Here is a 25,613-nt window from a genome sequence, read left to right as displayed (position 1 = left end):
GGGAATAGTGGTACACCGCTCGCTCAGCCACACTATATAGCATTCTGTTCACTGTTCTGTGTCTGCTGGGAATAGTGGTACACCGCTCGCTCAGCCACACTATATAGCATTCTGTTTACTGTTCTGTGTCTGCTGGGAATAGTGGTACACCGCTCGCTCAGCCACACTATATAGCATTCTGTTTACTGTTCTGTGTCTGCTGGGAATAGTGGTACACCGCTCGCTCATCCACACTATATAGCATTCTGTTCACTGTTCTGTGTCTGCTGGGAATAGTGGTACACCGCTCGCTCAGCCACACTATATAGCATTCTGTTCACTGTTCTGTGTCTGCTGGGAATAGTGGTACACCGCTCGCTCAGCCACACTATATAGCATTCTGTTTACTGTTCTGTGTCTGCTGGGAATAGTGGTACACCGCTCGCTCAGCCACACTATATAGCATTCTGTTTACTGTTCTGTGTCTGCTGGGAATAGTGGTACACCGCTCGCTCATCCACACTATATAGCATTCTGTTCACTGTTCTGTGTCTGCTGGGAATAGTGGTACACCGCTCGCTCAGCCACACTATATAGCATTCTGTTCACTGTTCTGTGTCTGCTGGGAATAGTGGTACACCGCTCGCTCAGCCACACTATATAGCATTCTGTTCACTGTTCTGTGTCTGCTGGGAATAGTGGTACACCGCTCGCTCAGCCACACTATATAGCATTCTGTTTACTGTTCTGTGTCTGCTGGGAATAGTGGTACACCGCTCGCTCAGCCACACTATATAGCATTCTGTTTACTGTTCTGTGTCTGCTGGGAATAGTGGTACACCGCTCGCTCAGCCACACTATATAGCATTCTGTTTACTGTTCTGTGTCTGCTGGGAACAGTAGTACACCGCTCGCTCAGCCAGAGTATATAGCATTGTGTTTACTGCCACTCTGTGTACACCGCTCAGCCAGACTATATACCATTGTTTACTGACACTCTGTGTACACCGCTCAGCCAGACTATATACCATTGTTTACTGACACTCTGTGTACACCGCTCAGCCAGACTATATACCATTGTTTACTGCCACTCTGATTCTGCTGGGAACAGTAGTACACCGCTCGCTCAGCCAGACTATATACCATTGTTTACTGACACTCTGTGTACACCGCTCAGCCAGACTATATACCATTGTTTACTGCCACTCTGATTCTGCTGGGAACAGTAGTACACCGCTCGCTCAGCCAGACTATATACCATTGTTTACTGACACTATATAGCAGACTATATAGCATTGTGTGTACACCGCTCAGCCAGACTATATACCATTGTTTACTGACACTCTGTGTACACCGCTCAGCCAGACTATATACCATTGTTTACTGCCACTCTGATTCTGCTGGGAACAGTAGTACACCGCTCGCTCAGCCAGACTATATAGCATTGTGTTTACTGCCACTCTGTGTACACCACTCAGCCACACTATATAGCATTGCGTACTCTGCCAGTCAGTGTGTATATTGCTGGGATCAGTAATACTCCACTCACCGTCAACCACTATATGAGCTCAACATGAGTTCCCCAGAGACCTCCGCTGTGAGCAGCACTCCCAACAACAGCAACAGCCAACGCCCCACGCAAGCTATAACATCCACCCCAGCAGCCAGTGGTCAGCAGCAGCCCTCCCCGGAGGAGAACGTTGTGTCCATCAGTCCGTCGCCAGAGCGATTAATGAGGGCTGCCATTGAGGAGATGATGGGGCCTGATGTGGAGGAGGAGGTCTGGCTCAGGCCAGCATCCCAAGTTAATGTTGAGGACGATGAGGGGTCTGTGTCTGGGGATGTTGGGGTGGCAGAGGTGGTGGGTGGGTCAGACTCAGGAGAAGAGTTGTATGATGAGGATGATGATCGGGACCATCTGTATGTGCCTCAGAGTCCGACCCCGGAAAACATGTTGTATCGTGTGTTTAGGTACTAAAATCTGCGTTCCCTCCCAGTAGTGTTGGGCGAACAGTGTTTGCCACTGTTCGGGTTCTGCAGAACATCACCCTGTTCGGGGTGACTATATAGCAGACTATATAGCATTGTGTTTAATGCCACTCTGTGTACACGGCTCAGCCACACTATATAGCATTGTGTTTACTTCCACTCTGTGTCTGCTGGGAACAGTAGTACACCGCTCACCCGCCACTGTATAGCATTGTGCTCTGTGTCACTGCTGACAATAGTGGTACACCGCTCACCCACCACTGTATAGCATTTCTGTACTGCCACTGTACTGCTGCCAGTCAGCGTGTACTTTAAGGATAAGTGAAATGAGGAAGAAATCCGGTGAAAGAGGGAGGGGCAAGGGAAGAGGTGTTTCCCCTGATGGTTCACGTACAGGCCACAGGGGAGCACCCAAGAAAACCCACTCAATACTGCCCATGTTGTCCAGGACAACAACCCTCACAGATCCAAAAGAACAGGACCAGATAATTACTTGGATGACCTCTCAAGCGTCCAGCAGTGGGTTAAGCAGCACCAGCACATCACGCACGAGGTCCGAGTCCTCAGCCAGTTAAAGTCTGGGCTTTCTTTGAAGACTGCACTGAGGATGTTACCATGGCGATTTGCAAGGTGTGCAAGACCCGCCTGAGCAGGGGGAAAAGTATTAACAACCTCTCCACCACCAGCATGAGCCGCCACATTCTATCCAAACATCCCACTCTGTGGGCAAACGCGGCAGGACAGGGTACCACCAGCAACACTGCCTCCCTTGGGTTCACCAGACTCACCACCAGACCCGCCTCAGCAGCAGCAGTAGCCCAGCCATTGCGTGGTTCACAACATTCACAAACATCAGACGATGCTGACACTGTCACTTTCCGGACTAGTGCTCTTGAGGTCTCCCAGTGTTCATCAAACACAACAACCAACAGCCCTTCGGTGTGCAGCGCTACGGTTGAGTTGTCTGTCTCTGAGATGTTTGAGCACAAGAGGAAATTGCCAGCAAATGACCCCCGGGCCGTGGCAGTAACAGCCAGCCAGCATAGCCAAGCTTCTGGCCTGCGAAATGCTGCCATATCGAGTGGTGGAGACAAACAGCTTCAAGGGCATGATGTCAGTGGCCATCCCACGTTACGTGGTTCCCAGCCGCTACCACTTTGCGCGCTCTGCAGTGCCTGAGTTGCATGAGCACGTGGTCAGCTAAATAACCCGAAGCTTGAAGAATGCCGTTGCCTGCAAGGTTCACCTCACCACTGACACCTGGACGAGTGCGTTCGGCCAGGGTCGATACATCTCCCTTACCGCGCACTGGGTGAACCTTGTGGAGCCTGGCAGCGATTCCTCACCTGCTACGGCGCGGGTGTTGCCCACGCCGCAAACAGCTGGATAACAACAGCAGCACCTACCTCTCTGACTCCTTCTCCTCCAACGCATCTCAAAGCTGTACCTCATCCGGAAATGCTAACCCAGCACCAGCAGCAGTAGGATCGTGGAAGCAGTGCAGCACAGCTGTTGGCATGCGTCAGCAAGCGTTGCTGAAGCTGATCTGCCTTGGGGATAAGCAGCACACAGGGGAGGAAATTTGGAGGGGAATAAAGGAACAGACGGATTTGTGGCTGGCACCGCTGGACCTGAAACCGGGCATGAAGCTAGACACCTGGCACGAACTGGCAATGTACGCAATAGAGGTGCTGGCTTGCCCGGCAGCCAGCGTTATGTCGGAACGCTGTTTCAGTGCTGCCGGAGGCATCATCACAGATCGGCGTATCCGCCTCTCCACAGAAAATGCAGACCGTCTGACTCAAATTAAAATGAATCAATCCTGGATTGGAAACGACTACGCAACACTCCTGGACCCCAACCAAGTAACATGACCGATGAACATCTGGGATGGTTTAGCGTTTCCGGTCCCTGTTTATTGAACCTCTCATCTGTATTACATTTATGACTGCATGGCGGCAAAAAGCATTGCTGCTATATCCGCACGCTTTTTGTCCTCATGCAAGGCCTGGGTTGTTGTGTCTCACAAAGCGTGGCCTTCTCCTCCTGCGCCTCCTCCTGTTCCATCACGTGTGCTGCTGCTGCTGCTGCTGCTGCTGGGTTACCGTTGCCGGTCCCTGTTTATGGAACCTCTTATCTTTATTACATTTATGACTACATGGCGGTACAAAGCATGCTATCCGCACGCTTTTTGTCCTCATGCAAGGCCTGGGTTGTTGTGTCTCACAAAGCGTGGCCTTCTCCTCCTGCGCCTCCTCCTGTTCCATCACGTGTGCTGCTGCTGGGTTAGCGTTGCCGCGTGGTCCCTGTTTATTGAACCACTTATCTTTATTACATTTATGACTGCATGGTGGTACAAAGCATGCTATCCGCACGCTTCTTGTCCTCATGCAAGGCCTGGGTTGTTGTGTCTCAAAGCGTGGCCTTCTCCTCCTGCGCCACCCTCCTCCTGTTCCATCACGTGTGCTGCTGCTGGGTTAGCATTACCGGTCCCTTTTCCTGGAACCTCTTATATGTATTACATTTATGACTGCATGCCGACAAAAAGCATGTTACCTGTGCAAAGAAAACAGACATTTCCCGCATTTAAAAGACAGTTTTCCCTTTGAAACTTTAAAATCGATTTTCTCAAAAACTATAAGCTCTTTTTGCTAATTTTTTTTTCCTCTTGTACCCACTCCCAAGGTGCACATACCCTGTAAATTTGGGGTATGTAGCATGTAAGGAGGCTTTACAAACCACAAAAGTTCGGGTCCCCATTGACTTCCATCATGTTCGGAGTTCGGGTCGAACACCCGAACATCGCGGCCATGTTCGGCCTGTTCGGCCCGAACCCGAACATCTAGATGTTCGCCCAACACTAGCTGATACCCGCAGAACTGCCCCATCCAGCTGGAGAGGAGGTCAGCCCAATACCTCGGCAGACCCTCCTGCCCCTGTGAGCCGTCCGCCACAGAGGCCACCCAGCGCAGCTGCTGCACCCAGGCCTGCAGCGCCTGGAGAGGTCACCTGTCACTACTGCCGCCAGCCCGGACACATGAAATTCGACTGTCTGGAGCGGAGACAGACACCACCAGCACCTGGATCATCTGCATCACCTGCACCTCACCCACAGCAGAGGCAACCCGCCAGCGAACCACAGCCTGGATCATCAGATTTTGTCCTGTTTGCACGCGGACAGGAAATCCGCGACCGAACCGACCAGCAGCAACTTGTTAGAGTGAACGGCAAAGTTGTCACCGGATTTCGAGACACCGGAGCTGACATCACGTTAGTTCACTCACATCTTGTGCCAAAGGAGAGCATCAGCTCCAGCCGATCCCTTGCCCTTACTGGAGTAGAGGGCACCCTTTTCCACATAGCCCACGCAAGAGTGAAGCTGGATTGGGGAGTGGGAGGGGTCCACGAAAGGGTTGTTGGGGTTATGAAGGATCTCCCAGTCCCTGTGTTGCTGGGGACTGATTTGGGCAAGCTTGTGTCCTACTATGAACCTGCCACGACCGCCTTGTCGCGCACGGAAGGAGACGGACTCTCCACCCACCACCAGGTACTTTATACACTTGGGGGAGCACCAGGGGGAGGTGGGTTGAATGTGCCCAGTTCAAGGGTACCAGGTTCAATAGTGCCTGCTTCAAAGGCACCTGAGTTTGATGTACAGGCTGTCTGTTGTGATGATGCTGTAACTGTACCTGAGTTTCTTGTACAACCCGTCTGTAATGAAAAAATGTCTATACCTGTCAATGTCATTACTGCATGCAATGATGATTTGAGTAATGCCCGTCTGTGCCATTCTGACAGTGTACCTGTGCTAGCAGTACCGCGCAGCTGCACTGCTCAGAACCCGAGCTCAGAACAGGTGGAGGGGGTTCCGGCCTCCCCCCCCTCCTCTGACCGCAGGGATGAGACCTTTCAGCCGCTGGCCTCGTGTGACATGAGCCAGTTGGCTGAAACTGACAGCGCCATATTCTCAGCCGCACTACAAAGTGACCCAAGCCTGGAGGTGCTCAGGCAGCAAGCCGCTGAGCCCCTCGCAGACGGGGCCGCTTTCAAGGTGTACTGGGAAGGTGGGAGACTGTACAGTGAGTCTGTACAGCCCCCTACAGGTAGATCCCACGCGGATACCAAGTGGCTTGTGGTCCCGAGTGCGTTCAGGGGACATGTGCTGAAATCCGCACATGGTAATCCTCTGACAGGGCACTCGGGTGTCCGCAAGACACTCGCCGGTATTCGGAACCTGTTTTATTGGCCCCGGATGAACAGGGATGTAGCAAACTACTGCAGGGCATGTGCCGTCTGTCAGGAGCTGGGAAGGTCCAGGGATTCCCGCGGGGTTCCCTTAGGTCCACAGCCACTCAGCAGGGGAACCCTGCGTGGGCTGGCTGTTGACCTAACCAACCCACTGCCCGTTGTCAGCAGTCCCGGCAGACACCACGTCCGACTGCAGTGGCGCAAACGCCCTGTCCAGAACGGTCCATGTTGGGTCAACCCTGAGGGTAGCAGACCGCGACCGGTCCAGGGGAACCGAGCCACAGGCTCCAATAGGTTTTCCCGCCGTACCGGCAACTCGAGGCCCGTCAGCCAGGTTAGCGGCGCCGCCACACATCTTGCGGATGAGTGGCTGAGCCGCAGACAAGGGGGAGGGCTGTCACGGACGATTGCGGGGACGCAGGCGCGTCCTGGAACCGCCCGTGAAGAAAAGAACGATCGCACTCGATTCCTGCATCGATTGCGCTTCAGATCAATAAAACCAAGATTTGATGCCTAGTATTCCTCTGCCTAGGAACAGCTGGGGGATCTGTCTTAGCTGAAGTGACAGCCTGGGGGGAAGGTGTTAATTAGCTTGGACATATTCCCTGTGGAAGGCACAATTTCCCTTTTGGCTCTGGGAACCAGGTGACACTTAGCTGATCTCATGGAGATGTTAATTAACCAAAGGATGCCTAGGTGCAGCCAAGCAGGCTACGAATCCACGGGAGGTCTGGACACTCTGCTCTCTGCTAAAGATCAAAGGAAAGTCAGCTGTTAGCAGCTAGAACATCCTGAATAAACCTGAGTCTCATCCTGGCATAATCCATAACTTCCCAGATCTGTAATATTTCTGGGGTTCCTGAGATGGCAGCTTCACCAAACGTGGGGGAAGTGTAGCATGAGCCCCGGTGCTGGTTCTGAGGAAGTTTCAGAACCTTCGGAGGTAAGGACTGCCAGCTAGGCAGTTTCAAAGTGCCCTGATGATACCACAGGGGTCCCACCCCTCATGTCTGGTATCAGGGCGCTGGGTAAATCGAGACAGACCTGAAAATGTTAATAAATCTGCCCTGACCTGTACGGTTCTGTGAGATAGAGCCCATATATGGGTAGATATGATTTCTAGCCCCAGTACAAGGGGAGGGCTCATCTCATCTTTGAAGGGGGTGTATGGCTCCCCGCCCTCACTCCCTCCTACTGAAGCAGGGGCATAAGAATGGCTGAGGACCCAAACTCAGTGTCCTCCACACTGAACCATCTTGCACTCATCAGATGCCAGCTTGAGGATATGCTGGCATCCACCTGGTCTGAACTCTGAACTCTGGACTTTGAAACCAAGAACTTTATGATTCTTCCCACAATAAGGACATCTTTCCAGGAACTAAGTATTTTTCTCCCTTCTTTTATTTTTCATACTGGCTATTACTGTTTTAATTATTGTTGAGTTTCATAATTGTCTGTATATATTAATTATTTATATTGCGTGAATAAACGACTTTCCCCAAGTCATTCACTGTTTCGCTACCCTGCTTATCAGCACACACAGAAATGATCCCGGGTCTCTGAAGATACGCTACTGTTTGTTTGTTGTTGGCTAGACAGAATATCGTGTGTTTAACCGTTTTATTCGCAGGATTAGTCAGTCAGTTAGTGGGCCCCACGGTCCCATAGTAACCGCGGTGGTGGCAGTTTACTCTGAACCAGTAGGTGACGTTGTAATTACCCGTGTCTCACAGGCTCCCTTCTGAGTTGTCTGCGGCTAATTCTTAACGGTTCCTGCGCATTGACTGCGACCAGAGTTCGCACGATCTGTGCGCTGGCACCGTTTAGAAGGCTAAGTGCGGTCAGCCACAAGGGCCCCTGTGACAGTGGTGGCAGCGGTGGGATCTGTGTTGTGCTAAAAGTATCTGCGATAGCGCTAGCGCTATCGAGAAACGAACTAATTCGTTGGTGTAGCTGGAAGGCAATATATTTTATATATATACAGAGAGACTGTGTAGCCAGTACCCCTCCCCAAAAGTTTTATTTTATTTGGCATGGAAATGTCCGGGAACTACAAGAAAATGGGCCTGGCGGACCTGCAAAATCTTTGCCAAGAGAGAGGCATTGATGTCGGCCGCAAGAAACAACAGGACCTGGTAACGGAATTGTTTCAATGGGATACCCAGCAACTGCGGGAGCCGGGAGTGTCCGCTGAAGTGGATACCAGCCCATCTGACAATCGAGGGGAACCAGAGACTGAGACTCCTGACCGTACAGAGGTTGTGCATCCTGAGGGCCCTGCATCAACAGTTACGCCGGAGAATGTCAATGTGGACCCCAATCCCAGAGTTTCTGAAAGTACTCGCCTGGAACCGGCCAGTACTGGACTGTCCGTTTGTACTGATCCGCTAATGCAGCAGGCATTACAAAAGCTGATGGACACTGACCTGGACAAGTACCTGCAGTACATGCGTGAAGAGCGCCAAATGCGGGAGGAACGGGAGCGGCAAGCTGCTGCTGCTGCTGCTGCTGAACGCCACGCAGAGAGGGATGCCGCTGAGCGAGAACGGGAGCGCCAATCTGCAGAGGCGCGGGAGAGACGACAGCATGAGCTCAACATGGCAAAGGTTCAACAGGCCAGCCGGAGTTCACCGCCCAGCCTCCCTGCTGAAGGAGCTGCACCACCCGTAAGTGCAAAATTTAAATTTGCTAATATTGAAAAAGACACAGACATTGACTTGTTTTTGCGGTCTTTTGAAAAAGCATGCCGTCAGTAGTGTCTGTCCCAAGACCAGTGGGCCAGACATCTGACACCTTTGCTGCGCTACAAAGCGCTTGATGCCTTCGCAGAATTGCCTGCGGAGAAGGATAATGATTATGCTGCTATAAAAGACGCTATTATTACTAAGTACCAGCTGACGCCAGAAGCCTATCGGAAAAAGTTTAGGGCCTGGCAGAAAAAGTCTTCTGATTCGTACCGAGATGTGGCCAGCAGCTTGCTCACCACACTCCGCCAGTGGACGCTAGGCCTCACCAAAGGGTCTTATGGCGTCCTGGAGGACTTGATAGTCCTCGAACAATTTCTGAACATTTGCCCTGCTGATGTACGACAGTTTGTGTTAGAACGCAGGCCGGCTTCAGCCACTGTCGCTGCAGACCTTCCTGAGACTTTTGCAACTACCCGGGTGGCTGATACCCGCAGAACTGCCCCATCCAGCTGGAGAGGAGGTCAGCCCAATACCTCGGCAGACCCTCCTGCCCCTGTGAGCCGTCCGCCACAGAGGCCACCCAGCGCAGCTGCTGCACCCAGGCCTGCAGCGCCTGGAGAGGTCACCTGTCACTACTGCCGCCAGCCCGGACACATGAAATTCGACTGTCCGGAGCGGAGACAGACACCACCAGCACCTGGATCATCTGCATCACCTGCACCTCACCCACAGCAGAGGCAACCCGCCAGCGAACCACAGCCTGGATCATCAGATTTTGTCCTGTTTGCACGCGGACAGGAAATCCGCGACCGAACCGACCAGCAGCAACTTGTTAGAGTGAACGGCAAAGTTGTCACCGGATTTCGAGACACCGGAGCTGACATCACGTTAGTTCACTCACATCTTGTGCCAAAGGAGAGCATCAGCTCCAGCCGATCCCTTGCCCTTACTGGAGTAGAGGGCACCCTTTTCCACATAGCCCACGCAAGAGTGAAGCTGGATTGGGGAGTGGGAGGGGTCCACGAAAGGGTTGTTGGGGTTATGAAGGATCTCCCAGTCCCTGTGTTGCTGGGGACTGATTTGGGCAAGCTTGTGTCCTACTATGAACCTGCCACGACCGCCTTGTCGCGCACGGAAGGAGACGGACTCTCCACCCACCACCAGGTACTTTATACACTTGGGGGAGCACCAGGGGGAGGTGGGTTGAATGTGCCCAGTTCAAGGGTACCAGGTTCAATAGTGCCTGCTTCAAAGGCACCTGCGTTTGATGTACAGGCTGTCTGTTGTGATGATGCTGTAACTGTACCTGAGTTTCTTGTACAACCCGTCTGTAATGAAAAAATGTCTATACCTGTCAATGTCATTACTGCATGCAATGATGATTTGAGTAATGCCCGTCTGTGCCATTCTGACAGTGTACCTGTGCTAGCAGTACCGCGCAGCTGCACTGCTCAGAACCCGAGCTCAGAACAGGTGGAGGGGGTTCCGGCCTCCCCCCCCTCCTCTGACCGCAGGGATGAGACCTTTCAGCCGCTGGCCTCGTGTGACATGAGCCAGTTGGCTGAAACTGACAGCGCCATATTCTCAGCCGCACTACAAAGTGACCCAAGCCTGGAGGTGCTCAGGCAGCAAGCCGCTGAGCCCCTCGCAGACGGGGCCGCTTTCAAGGTGTACTGGGAAGGTGGGAGACTGTACAGTGAGTCTGTACAGCCCCCTACAGGTAGATCCCACGCGGATACCAAGTGGCTTGTGGTCCCGAGTGCGTTCAGGGGACATGTGCTGAAATCCGCACATGGTAATCCTCTGACAGGGCACTCGGGTGTCCGCAAGACACTCGCCGGTATTCGGAACCTGTTTTATTGGCCCCGGATGAACAGGGATGTAGCAAACTACTGCAGGGCATGTGCCGTCTGTCAGGAGCTGGGAAGGTCCAGGGATTCCCGCGGGGTTCCCTTAGGTCCACAGCCACTCAGCAGGGGAACCCTGCGTGGGCTGGCTGTTGACCTAACCAACCCACTGCCCGTTGTCAGCAGTCCCGGCAGACACCACGTCCGACCGCAGTGGCGCAAACGCCCTGTCCAGAACGGTCCATGTTGGGTCAACCCTGAGGGTAGCAGACCGCGACCGGTCCAGGGGAACCGAGCCACAGGCTCCAATAGGTTTTCCCGCCGTACCGGCAACTCGAGGCCCGTCAGCCAGGTTAGCGGCGCCGCCACACATCTTGCGGATGAGTGGCTGAGCCGCAGACAAGGGGGAGGGCTGTCACGGACGATTGCGGGGACGCAGGCGCGTCCTGGAACCGCCCGTGAAGAAAAGAACGATCGCACTCGATTCCTGCATCGATTGCGCTTCAGATCAATAAAACCAAGATTTGATGCCTAGTATTCCTCTGCCTAGGAACAGCTGGGGGATCTGTCTTAGCTGAAGTGACAGCCTGGGGGGAAGGTGTTAATTAGCTTGGACATATTCCCTGTGGAAGGCACAATTTCCCTTTTGGCTCTGGGAACCAGGTGACACTTAGCTGATCTCATGGAGATGTTAATTAACCAAAGGATGCCTAGGTGCAGCCAAGCAGGCTACGAATCCACGGGAGGTCTGGACACTCTGCTCTCTGCTAAAGATCAAAGGAAAGTCAGCTGTTAGCAGCTAGAACATCCTGAATAAACCTGAGTCTCATCCTGGCATAATCCATAACTTCCCAGATCTGTAATATTTCTGGGGTTCCTGAGATGGCAGCTTCACCAAACGTGGGGGAAGTGTAGCATGAGCCCCGGTGCTGGTTCTGAGGAAGTTTCAGAACCTTCGGAGGTAAGGACTGCCAGCTAGGCAGTTTCAAAGTGCCCTGATGATACCACAGGGGTCCCACCCCTCATGTCTGGTATCAGGGCGCTGGGTAAATCGAGACAGACCTGAAAATGTTAATAAATCTGCCCTGACCTGTACGGTTCTGTGAGATAGAGCCCATATATGGGTAGATATGATTTCTAGCCCCAGTACAAGGGGAGGGCTCATCTCATCTTTGAAGGGGGTGTATGGCTCCCCGCCCTCACTCCCTCCTACTGAAGCAGGGGCATAGGAATGGCTGAGGACCCAAACTCAGTGTCCTCCATACTGAACCATCTTGCACTCATCAGATGCCAGCTTGAGGATATGCTGGCATCCACCTGGTCTGAACTCTGAACTCTGGACTTTGAAACCAAGAACTTTATGATTCTTCCCACAATAAGGACATCTTTCCAGGAACTAAGTATTTTTCTCCCTTCTTTTATTTTTCATACTGGCTATTACTGTTTTAATAATTGTTGATTTTCATAATTGTCTGTATATATTAATTATTTATATTGCGTGAATAAACGACTTTCCCCAAGTCATTCACTGTTTCGCTACCCTGCTTATCAGCACACACAGAAATGATCCCGGGTCTCTGAAGATACGCTACTGTTTGTTTGTTGTTGGCTAGACAGAATATCGTGTGTTTAACCGTTTTATTCGCAGGATTAGTCAGTCAGTTAGTGGGCCCCACGGTCCCATAGTAACCGCGGTGGTGGCAGTTTACTCTGAACCAGTAGGTGACGTTGTAATTACCCGTGTCTCACAGGCTCCCTTCTGAGTTGTCTGCGGCTAATTCTTAACGGTTCCTGCGCATTGACTGCGACCAGAGTTTGCACGATCTGTGCGCTGGCACCGTTTAGAAGGCTAAGTGCGGTCAGCCACAAGGGCCCCTGTGACAGGCTGCTTATAGACCCCCTGGAAACCCCGTCAGGAAATTTATTGCGTTTTCGTTTGATGCATGTAAAATTACACTACCGTTAGGTTTGCTACTAAAAGTTACATTTACCGCATTTAAAACTATACTTTTTTCCTTTTAAACTTTAAAATCGATTTTCTCAAAAACTATAAGGTCTTTTTGAAAAATTGTTTTTTTCTCTTATTCCTAATGATCTCCTTAACATATCCTGCAAATTTAGGGTTTCCAGCATTTAAGGTGGATTTGCTATTAACCATTCAAGTCGGCAGGTTTTTAAATGTGTTTTTTTTTCCTTTGAAACTTTAACATCGATTTTCTCAAAAACTATAAGGCCGATTTTGAAAAAATTGTTTTCCTCTTGTAGCCACTGGGGGGCCCTACAAGCTCTAGGGCCCTGGGGCAGCTGCCTCCTTTGCCTTAATGGTAGCGCCGGCTCTGCTGGGAGGTCAGCAGAAGGTGGACCTGTGGAATCAGGCCCTCCGCTGTTTAGCACTCACCTCCACCTCCGACATACTGCCAACATCTCCAGCACGTTTAAAGTCACTGCTGCTCCACTCCATAATGCTTGCCCATGTGTCCCCATCCAAAATCGCCGCTACAATACGCATAGAAAGTGGGGTAGAACATCCGTATTTTTAGCCAGTGTGTTGTGCGCTCTCCGGTTCTCATTGGTTTGTATTGGCCGGATGGTGCAGTCCGGCTCCGCTCCGGATACGGCTGCCGGAGGAGCCGGACCAAAAAATAGCGCATGTTGGGTCTTATGCCAGAGTCCGGATCCGGTCCGGACGAAACGGACGCATGTGAACGGACGCATAGGCTTTCATTGCTATGCCGTGCGTCCGTTCCGTCCGTTCTGCATGCGGTCCGGCTCCGGCACGGCGATTCCGGACGGCGACCGCTAATGTGAACCGGGCCGAACACAACAGCGTGAAACTACTACAAAACAACGTTTCGGAGCTATTTCATCAAGCTAATCCATATGTATATTCATTCATTACGCAGCAATCATAAATGGGATTACATGATCACGGATGAACTAACCAATAGTAGAGGACAGATGTGCTGACTAAACCGGGACCAATAAACCTGCATGCAAGCGGATATTAATTTCGCACATATCAGCGACCATCTCTATGGGTCGGAAATTACCAGGACTATAGAAAATGACATTTAGAAATAAAGAAGAGAGTCCTATTCTTTGAATGTGTTATTTAATGTTGATGGTAGTGAACAATTCCCATAATATAGGTCAATAATAACATAGACAGCCGATGTGTGAGAGCAGTGGTGCTCAGCAGAGCTCGAATATTCAAGTAGCTCGAATATTCGAGCTCTTTTTCAGCTATTCGAGCTCGGTATTCGAGCTCCGAATAGCTGCAGCTATTCGAATGGGCTATTCGCGTACACTCGAATAGCCCATTCACTATTCGAGCTATTCGAGCAAACGGCGCCAGGGGCGCCTCTAGCCATTTTGTCACTCCAGGCGAAAAAACCTGCGGCATCCCCCCCCCCCCGTGGTTCCCTTACCTCTCCCGTCCACCCCCTTCATGAAAATAATGTTTCATTATAAAATAATCGTACTGCGGCAATGTTTCACCATGAAAAAATCGTAATGCAGCAATGTTCCACCATAAAATAATCGTAATGCAGCAATGTTCCACCATAAAATAATTATAATGCAGCAATGTCTCACCATAAAAAAATCGTAATGTAGCAATGTTTCACTAGAAAATAATCGTAACGCAGCAATGTTTCAATAGAAAATAATCGTAACGCAGCAATGTTTCACTAGAAAATAACCGTAACGCAGCAATGTTTCACTAGAAAATAATCGTAACGCAGCAATGTTTCACCAGAAAATAATCGTAATGCAGCAATGTTTTACTAGAAAATAATCATAATGCAGCAATTTATCACTAGAAAATAATCGTAATGCTTCAATGTTTCACTAGAAAACAATCATAATATGGGCAGTGTTTCACAAATAAATAATGCACCTGTAAAAAAAAAAAAAAAAAAAAGCCTGCAGAAGTCGCCTCTCCCAGCGCACAGCTCATCGAGTCATCTCCCTTCAGCCAGCCGCTGTGAAAGTCCCACGCTAACACAGGCAGAGCAGGGCTACGGGAAGATGGAGCCCAAAGCCCTGCGCTGGAGACACAAATAGTCTCCAGTGCAGGGCTTCGGACACCATCTGCCTGTAGCCCTGCTCTGCCTGGCGGAAGACTCTGCAGGCTGAGGTGAGCTGCGGGATTCGGCCAGCAATTTGGCACAGCGTCTATTAGACGCCGCAAGCACCGAACCATGGGGGTCACACAATATGGCTGCGCCTCAGGTGACACAAACTGACAGCACCTCGCGCAACCGTTTGGTCGGTGAGGCTGGTGGATCAGGCAATCCTGAGAGAGAGAGAGAGACAGTAGCAGATAACAGAGACATACCAGGAAAGTGGGAGAGTGTCACGAAAGTACATGAAAAGGAGAGTGGTGAAGAAAATAGGTGGAAAGGAGGAAGAAATGGAGGAAAATGGAGGAGAGACAGAGTGATTGAGGGAGAGACAGATGTGCCTCACCACAAGTAGTCTTGTTTGACAGAGAGCACACTGGGAGCATGTTGAAGCACTGGGAGGGGGAGAGGAGGGAGGAAGAGGGGGATGGAGTCCAGCAGGGCAATCACAGGGCACTCAGACACAGGAACTTTTCAGCCCTGTTACAAATGCAAGGCAGTGAAGGCACCTTATATAAATAAGGCAGACTACCTTCTGCAGAGCCTGTGTCTTTTCTCCTGTCACTAGATGGGCGAGGGGGAGGGGGGCTGCCTCACACACAGTGTCGCTGACAGCCCTGTCCCTCTACTCACATGTCAGCCTTCCAGCTTCTGTGCTCCTCCTTGCACTCCATCCGTCCTGCTGATTGGTAGCTGTCTCTCTCTCTCTCTCTGTTCTCCTCTCCGAGCACAGCCTGCAGCTTTGCCATCTGCCTGCTCACCTCTCTCTGCTCTGAATGATTTCCCTTCAGGGGGGATGCAGGGGGGCATAGACTGGCCACTTTCAGGTGGTCAGCAGCATCCAGATCGGCATAACCTCCATGCTTGACTGGTGGTGGGCGGGGTTAGGGGGCGCGGCCACACGCAGTAAACACTGCGTCTGTGGCTGCTTACAAAAGCTGAGGCTTGGAGCAGAGCTTTCCCCTCTGCTTATTGGACGGCTGGCGCCAGAGGGCGGAGGGGAGACGGAAGTGTCGCTACACGCACGTGTAGCATAGAAACAAGCTGGCTGCTGCTGCCGAGAGGAACACAGACAGGGGGGACAAAATAAATGACATGGCAGTAGGGACAGGCGGCCGCAAATGCGCCTTTTGATTGGCACAGCGCTGCAGGCAGCTGCTTGTACTGCCTGTGGCAAGAAGCGCCCCTGAACGGCGCTATTCGAGCTCGGTACCGAGCTCGAATAGCGTCATAGCCCAGATTGATGTCCTTAGAGCCAATCAGAGGGCTCCCAGGCCCTCTGACGGCAGCCAATCACAGAGGGGGACCCTGGCCAGCCCCTACCCTATAAATAGTGGCCGCCATGTTACGTTTCTCCGTCCTTGCCTGAGACTTGCATAGAGAGAGAGTTGCTCCTTTGTGCTTTGGCTTAGCAAGAGCTTTATTGTGGTCATTTACCTAGCGTTTTTGCTCACATACACCTCCTATACACACCTATATTGTTGTTAGTTAGTTAGACATTGTATTTTAGTTAGTAGCTTTTGTGTTACATAGAGACAGACACAGCTGCTGCAGGCTTACAGCTTTAGGCCTCAGGGCCTGCCTGTGTGGGCAGCTGTCCTCCTTTCCTCTGTTTATTTCTCTCATCTATACCAGTATTTCTGCTGTCCTTTACTACTGATTGTATTAGTATTGTAGTTATATACTGTAACTGTACCAGGGCCGGATTTCTACTTTTTGCCGCCCAAGGCCCGCTGTCATCGGCCGCCCCCCCCCCCCTCCCTCCTAACAGCATCCTCATCAACCACACACACACACTTTTCTCCTCCCAGCAAACACAAAACTTTAACTGAAACTACTGTAGAAATCATCTTACACCCCACCGTTTCAGCACTGGCTTCCTCTCTGGTCAAATGGGATTCTGCAGTGTTCAAGCTTGGCTGTAGGCGAGTGTGTCCATACTGGGCATGCACAAGTAAAGTTGGCACATGCTCAGTAGAACTAAGGTACTTGTGTGCTTTTTTTCCTCCATGCACAAGCATTTCATTTTACTGAGCATATGCAAACCTTATTTGCACGTGTGCAGTACAGATACGCTTGGCCACAGTGTATGTGTGTGTGCATGTGTATGGAATAAGGCAGTTAGAACTGAGGAAGGTCAACTAGAGGAGCTGTATGCATGCAGAGGGACAGAACTAATGCCTGGCAGACACAATGAGATTTTCCGGCAGATTTCCTGTCAGACTGATTATTTCCAATATGTCCAATATGATTTCTGATCGATTTTCCGTTTACTTCTATGGAACATCGATCGGAAATCAGATTGGACATGTTGGAAATAATCGATCTGACAGTAAATCTGCCAGAAAATCTCATTGTGCGTACCAGGCATTAGGGACAGAAAGGCTGGTGTAAGGTAGGTAAGGGGCAGTTAAAACTGAAGAGGTGGTCATGGTGAGGAGAGATCAGTCAGGCTGGGGTGAGGTAAGAAAGGATAAAGAAGATAGAGAAGGATGGTCAGAACTGAGGGGGTGTTCAGGGTAAATAAGTCAGCCAGGGTAGGGGATGGTAACAATTGAAGGGCTAGCCAGGGCCCCTGTTTCCATAGGGGCAAACAGCTCCCAGCATGCGCCCCCCCCACCTATAGAAGCGCCACAGCTTCTAGTTTGCCCCTCCATAGAAGCACTACAGTTCCCAGCATGGTCCACCTCTCCATAGAGGCACCACAGCTCCCAGCATTCCACTCCATATAGTATTGGGGTGTCCCCAGGGCCCAAGAGCAGGCTGTCAACCCCATCCCCCAATGTGTATAATGGTCTGCAGTGCCCTGCAGAGTATTTGCAGCAGGGCACACTCACCTGTCCAATCGGCATGCTCCTCCTTCCGTCTGTGTGCCTCATCCTTGTGGATGCCTCATCTCCATGACCTGGCGGCATGTACATTACTCATGTGCACCTGGGTCATGGAGATGAGGCGTCTGCGTGGATGAAGACTGAGGCACCCAGAAGAGTGCGTCAGAGGGACAGATGAGGGCACTCCGCTGCGAATACTCTGCAAAGGCATCATGGATGACTATACACATAGAGGGAAGGGGTCTACCAGCTGGCTCTGGTGACATGGGGGACACCCCAGTACTATGAGAAGGAGGTGCATGCTGGGAGCTGTAGTACCTCTATATAGGTGGACATTCTGGGAGATGTAGTGCCTCTATAGAGGGGGGCATGCTGGGAGCTGTAGTTCCTCTGTATAGGTAGGCATGCTGGGAGCTGTAGTGCCTCTGTAGAGGGGGCATGCTAGGAGCTGTAGTGCCTCTGTATAGGTGGTCATGCTGGGAGCTGTAGTGCCTCTATAGAGGGGGCATGCTGGGACCTGTAGTGCCTCTGTATAGGTGGGCATGCTGGGAGCTGTAGTCCCTCCATAGAGGGGGGGGGCATGCTGGGAGCGGAAGTGCCTCTATAGAGGGGGCTTGTTAGGAGCTGTAGTGCATCTATACAGGGAAGCATGCTATGAGCTGTAGTGCCTCTATGGTGGGTGGAGGGGACAAAGGGGTCACCATCTAATGCTGCTTCCTGGATGGGAGGTCAGGATCAGGTAGGTACTCACACAGGCTTGAAGTCACTGTGTCTGCAGCAGAAGAAGTTATTGTAAGAGCCAGACACCCGATCCTTCAGCTTCCTGATCTATTCTATCTGTACAGACTGAGTCCTGCTTCAGCTTCTCCCCACGTGCAATGATTTCAGCACTCCCTCCCTCCCCCGTGCTTTGCTGTCGGTAATGAAAGGAGGGAGGGGGGGAGTGTATACACAAAGTTGCTGTGGCTATGCACAGAGGTCTGTCTCCTTCTCTGCCAGCGCTCTGGGGTTTCTGACTGCCTCAGCAGCGTGGTGAGACCTCTGTGCAGCACTCCTCTATGCTGCCGCTGCCTGCTCTAATCAGCTGATCCTGCTAACTTCCCTGACTTCCGCCTAGCCGCCCGCTGCGCACACACACAACATGCTGCAATGTGCTAAGCAATGCGGGCGGCTACAGACAGAAGGAACTGAGGTGACGGTGGGACACACAAGTTACTTCTCAGTCGCCCTAAGAATTCTCCGCCCTAGGAACCGGCCTTGGTGGCCTTGCCAGAAATCCGGCCCTGAACTGTACTAGGACACTCACTGTCACTGTTCATAGGCTACTAGCTGCTCCTGCATGTGTGCACTCACTGTCTGTGTACACACTACACACACATTTCCAAGTTCTGATAACTGATTGATTATTGTAATTGAATATTGTAATTAGTTAGTTGTACTCACTGTTACTACTTACTGTACTAGGAGTCTCGGACACTCAGTCACTGTTCATAGGCTACTAGCTCCTGCGTGTGTGCACTCACTGTCTGTGTACACACTACACACACTCTATTTCCTTCTGATAACTGATTGATTATTGTAATTAGTTAGTTGTACTTACTGTTACTACTTACTGTACTAGGAGTCTAGGACACTCAGTCACTGTTCATAGGCTACTAGCTCCTGCGTGTGTGCACTCACTGTCTGTGTACACACTACACACACTCTATTTCCTTTTGATAACTGATTGATTATTGTAATTAGTTAGTTGTACTTGCTGTTACTACTTACTGTACTAGGAGTCTAGGACACTCAGTCACTGTTCATAGGCTACTAGCTCCTGCGTGTTTGCACTCACTGTCTGTGTACACACTACACACACTCTATTTCCAAGTTCTGATAACTGATTGATTATTGTAATTGAATATTGTAATTAGTTAGTTGTACTCACTGTTACTACTTACTGTACTAGGAGTCTCGGACACTCAGTCACTGTTCATAGGCTACTAGCTCCTGCGTGTGTGCACTCACTGTCTGTGTACACACTACACACACTCTATTTCCTTCTGATAACTGATTGATTATTGTAATTAGTTAGTTGTACTTACTGTTACTACTTACTGTACTAGGAGTCTAGGACACTCAGTCACTGTTCATAGGCTACTAGCTCCTGCGTGTGTGCACTCACTGTCTGTGTACACACTACACACACTCTATTTCCTTCTGATAACTGATTGATTATTGTAATTAGTTAGTTGTACTTACTGACTGTTACTACTTACTTACTTACTGTACTAGGGACACTCACTCAGTCACTGTTCATAGGCTAGCTCCTGCGCGTGTTTGCGCGTGCGTGCACTCACTGTCTGTAGTGTACACACACTAAATTTACTTGTGATTACTGCTGATTATTGTAAGTTGTAACTGCTAGTTGTACTTCCTGACTGTTACTACTTACTTACTGTACTAGGGACACTCACTCAGTCGCCTCACCCACCAACCCACTCCATTAAAGTACCCCACTTTTCACCCGCCCTTTTAAAAAACTTTTGTCTATACGCCCAAAACATCGAAGATGTCTGGAAGTGGCAGCCAGCGCGGTTTGGGCAAGGGGAAGGGCAGCAAGGGAATTAGGAGGAGAGGGAGCAGCATTGTGGCAAGCCGCGGGCGCGGGCGCGCCACCATGCACAGTTCCGCAGCAGCAGCGTCAGTGGCTAACATTCCTCCCATAGCCACTGGCCGTGGACGCCTTGGGCAGACACTGTGGTGCAACTCATGACGGAGGATGAGCAGCCCGCCATCAGCTCTGCATCTGAGGCCTCCACCCTCACCACCACCACCACCACCCCTGTTCGCAGCAGCCGCCCAGCAGGGTCTGGGGAGGAGGCCAGTTCACCGTCACTCGCCGACCTGTCATTCAGCAGTCTTTTGACCCCAGGCATCATGAGTAAATTGTCTGCTGTTGTTGGCGATCTTGAGGAGGAGATGCTGCTGGGCACTTTGGGGGATGAGGGATTGGACAGCAAGACTGTGGCGACAGTCAAGCAGCCCATCCATGCATCAGGAGAGGAGTTTGGGGGGTCCTCATCCCAGCAGGACATGTTTCAGGAGGGGGAGGATGTTGATGACCCGGTGACAGACAGAGACTGGGTGCCACCACCTCCAGGGGATGTCGTCCTCAGCAGCTCTGAGGAGGAGGAGGAGGATGCTCTTGTGGGCCTTGCAAGGAGGCGCATCATTGCAAGCATTGGCAGCAGCAGTAGGCAGGTCCCACAGCCTGCTGGTGTCTCAGGCTCAGCAGCAGCAGCAGCAGCATCTGCCAGTACCACCACCAGCCGCACCCAAGCCTCCCAAGCCCCCCCCCCAAACCACCACAGGGAGACAGGCAGCAGCGCTTCCATGCCGTAGGGGGATGTTTCTGTCACCAATCTGGCGCTTTTTCACCATGCCCACAGTGTACAGCAAGTACGCCACTTGCAACCACTGTCAGCGGAAGTTGAGCAGAGGTGCAGACCCCTTAAAGTTCTGCACCAGCTCGCTCATCAACCACCTTGCTGCGAAACATTTCCACCAGCATCAGGAGTTCCAGAGGCTGAAGGCATCTGGTGCTGGCAGTGGCACCACACCCATCACTGCACAGCCTTCAGCAGCAGCAGCAACAGCAGCCACCCGCCCTCCTGCTCCTCCAGCAGCACCAGCAGGAGTGCGGAAACGCACTGCTCCTCCAACCTCTGCAACTCCTGCCGCCGACACTGAGGCCTGTTCTGGCAGCCAGTCCTCAGTGGCCTCCTCCGCTGTGTCTGCTGATTCCCGTGCCAGCAAAAGGCCACGCCAGAGCCTTTTGAGCGAGTCCTTCCAGGGGGTGGTTAGGGCTCTGCCTCCCAGCAGCCGTCGCGTGCGGCAGCTGAACGGCTTGCTGGCACGGGCCATGTGCTCCCAACTCCTGCCGTACACGCTCGTGCAGGAGGGAAGCGACATTCGTGCGCTGCTTGCTTGCGCAGCCCCAGACTGGCAGCTCCCCAGCAGACACTTTTTCTCCCGCAAGGCCATTCCTGCACTGCACCGCTTTGTGATGGCCAATGTGGAGCGAGGGCTGGAGCACGCGGTTGGTGAAAGGGTCCACGTCACCATGGACTCCTGGAGCAGCCGCTTCGGGACAGGCCGCTACCTGTCCTTCACTGTCCACTGGGTCAGCTTGGTGGAAGGGGGTGAGGATGGGAGAGCAGCAGCGGGCACAGCAGCAGCAGCAACACAGTGGGTGGTGCCACCCCGCAGGGTCAGGGGAACTGCAGCAGGTTCCTCCGATCCTCTGCCATCCTCCGGCACACCTGGCCAAACCCCCCGCCTCAGCAGCAGCGTGAAGGCCCGCCACTGCCAAGCGCTGCTGCACTTGGTCAGCCTTGGGAAGACCAAGCTGACGGCAACCCATGTGTTGGCCAAACTCCAGGAGCAGGAGAGGATTTGGCTGACCCCCAGAGGCCTCAGAGTCGGAGAGGTGGTGGCCGACAATGGGGCCAATCTGGTTGCCGCAATAGACAGGGGAAACCTGACCCACATCCCCTGTCTTGCCCACGTGCTGAACCTGGTGGTGCAGAAGTTCTTGCGCACCTACCAGGGGATGGGCGAACTGCTGGAAACGGCAAGGAACGTTGTGCGTCACTTCCGGCGCTCGGCTGCAGCCTGTGCGAGCCTGGAAGACGTGCAAAAGGAGCTGGATCTGCCACGCCATCGGCTGATCCTTGACGTTCCGACTCGCTGGAACTCCACCCTGGCGATGTTGGAGCGTCTGGTTGAACAGAAGCGCGCTGTCAAACAGTACCTTGCCCTGGCCACTGTTTCCGCCGCTCAGAGAAGGGACAAGACCAGCAACATCCCGTCCATCGTCCCCGATGATGACTGGAGGCACATGCAGCAGGTGTGCTTAGTGCTGGCTCCCTTTCTGCAGGCCACTAACATGGTGAGCAGGGACCATGCTATGGTCTGCGAGTGGGTGCCCCTGGTTTGTCTGCTGAACAGGGCCCTCGATGCTTTGCTGGAACAGGGAGCGGCAGCCTTGGACCAGCAGGAGCGGCAAGCAGCTGCACAGTCCACCTCTGAGGGGGAGGAGGAGGAGGACTTGGTGGAGGTCCCTGACCTTGCTGCTGATGAGGGGGATCAGCACAGTGCAGCTGAGTTGGTGCGGGGGTGGAGAGAGGATGAGGCTGACGAGGCAGAGGAGGAGGATGAGGACAGCAGCACTGCCGTCGATGTGCCAGCAGACGTGGCCCGCCTCTTCCCAATGGCAGCGCACATGCTGACGTGCCTTCGCAGAGACCCCAGGGTGATCCAGATGAAGCAGAGGGAGGACATCTGGATCAGCATGATGTTGGACCCACGCCTCAAGGGGAAGTTGAGCCAGTTCCTGCCGCCTGCAGGAGGAGACCCAGCGCAACAAATAAGGAGCTTGCAGCAGGCCCTTGTTGAGCGCTTGGAGGAAGCCTTCCCCCAGCCTTCCACCCCCACTGTCCAGCAGCCAGCACAGAGGCAGCAGCAGGTGCCTGCATCCAGCAGCAAGCGCCCCACAGACCTGCTGTCTCTCAGCCACGAGCTCTACAGGACTGTAGAGGCTCCGGCAGCAGTGACTAGAGAGGAGGTGCATGCAGCAGCATCCTCCACCGGTCACAGCCAGCGCCTGACCAGCATGGTGGATGACTACATGGGGTCCTACAGCGGGCTTGACAGCGATGCCCCTGTTGATCCCATGGAGTATTGGGTCAAGCGCCTGGAGATCTGGAGCGAGCTGGCGCAGTACGCCCTGGAAGTGCTGTCCTGCCCCCCTTCCAGCGTGCTGTCCGAGCGCTGCTTCAGTGCAGCTGGTGGTGTGGTCACCGAGAAACGCTCACGTCTGTCTCACAAGTCTGTGGACAGACTGACGTTTCTCAAGATGAACCAGGCGTGGGTGGAAGGCGAGTTCCTGGCCCCTGTTGTCGGCGAGAGGGGGACATGAACTGGCTAAGAACCATCGTTAATGTGCCTTACCACCCTTTACCACCTCCTGGCTCCTGCTCACTAAGCCAGCCTGGTTCACTTTGACTATTACGTCGCCTGCAGCCACACATTTTACACCTACAGTGGGCTGCTGTGTACTGCCCTTCTGCTGTCTGTCTGTGTTTCCCACTGCCAGGGTACACAGATTTACCTTCTGCTGCCACTCTGCCACCAGCTATTACGTCAAACAATAGCTATATATCTGTGTAATTTGTTTTACAAACAAAACCGAAAAACCATAAAAAAAAGTTTTAATTTTTCTGAGGTGCCCGGGTTGAAAACTGTGTTGTCCCAGTTGTGTATTGGACACGATGTGGGCTGCACGACCGCTGTCTGGGACCTCCTGTTGTGTTCATTTACGGCCTGGTATCACCGCTAGGTACCAGGGCTATTATGTCACGCTGCCTGCCTGCTGCCACACTCACACTACTCCTCCATTCCTCCTGCTGCTGCTGTCTGTCTGTGTTTCCCACTGCCAGGGTACACAGAATTACCTTCTGCTGCCACACTGCCACCAGCTATTACGTCAAACAATAGCTGCTCACATTACTCCTCCATTCCTCCTGCTGCTGCTGCTGTCGGTCTGTGTTTCCCACTGCCAGGGTACACAGAATTACATTCTGCTGCCACTCTGCCACCAGCTATTACGTCAAACAATAGCTATATATCTGTGTAATTTGTTTTACAAACAAAACCGAAAAACCATAAAAAAAAGGTTTAATTTTTCTGAGGTGCCCGGGTTGAAAACTGTGTTGTCCCAGTTGTGTATTGGACACAATGTGGGCTGCACGACCGCTGTCTGGGACCTCCTGCCTGCTGTGTTTATTTACAGCCCTGGTATCACCGCTAGGTACCAGGGCTATTATGTCACGCTGCCTGCCTGCTGCCACACTCACACTACTCCTCCATTCCTCCTGCTGATGCTGCTGTCTGTCTGTGTTTCCCAACGCCAGGGTACACAGATTTACCTTCTGCTGCCACTCTGCCACCAGCTATTACGTCAAACAATAGCTGCTCACATTACTCCTCCATTCCTCCTGCTGCTGCTGCTGCTGTCTGTCTGTCTGTGTTTCCCAACGCCATGGTACACAGATTTACCTTCTGCTGCCACTCTGCCACCAGCTATTACGTCAAAAAATAGATATATCTGTGTAATTGGTTGTAAAACCAAAACTACAAAACCATAAAAAAAAAAAAAGGTTTAATTTTTCTGAGGTGCCCGGGTTGAAAACTGTGTTGTCCCAGTTGTGTATTGGACACAATGTGGGCTGCACGACCGCTGTCTGGGACCTCCTGCCTGCTGTGTTTATTTACAGCCCTGGTATCACCGCTAGGTACCAGGGCTATTATGTCACGCTGCCTGCCTGCTGCCACACTCACACTACTCCTCCATTCCTCCTGCTGATGCTGCTGTCTGTCTGTGTTTCCCAACGCCAGGGTACACAGATTTACCTTCTGCTGCCACTCTGCCACCAGCTATTACATCAAACAATAGCTGCTCACATTACTCCTCCATTCCTCCTGCTGCTGCTGCTGCTGTCTGTCTGTCTGTGTTTTCCAACGCCAGGGTACACAGATTTACCTTCTGCTGCCACTCTGCCACCAGCTATTACGTCAAAAAATAGCTATATCTGTGTAATTGGTTGTAAAACCAAAACTACAAAACCATAAAAAAAAAAAAGGTTTAATTTTTCTGAGGTGCCCGGGTTGAAAACTGTGTTGTCCCAGTTGTGTATTGGACACAATGTGGGCTGCACGACCGCTGTCTGGGACCTCCTGCCTGCTGTGTTTATTTACAGCCCTGGTATCACCGCTAGGTACCAGGGCTATTATGTCACGCTGCCTGCCTCATTGACTGCCTGCTGCCACACACTCATCCTCCTCCTCCTGCTGCTGAATTTA

Source organism: Hyperolius riggenbachi, chromosome 10, assembly GCF_040937935.1.
Source record: "Hyperolius riggenbachi isolate aHypRig1 chromosome 10, aHypRig1.pri, whole genome shotgun sequence".
Lineage (NCBI taxonomy): Eukaryota > Metazoa > Chordata > Amphibia > Anura > Hyperoliidae > Hyperolius > Hyperolius riggenbachi.
This window is presented reverse-complemented; position numbering follows the sequence as displayed.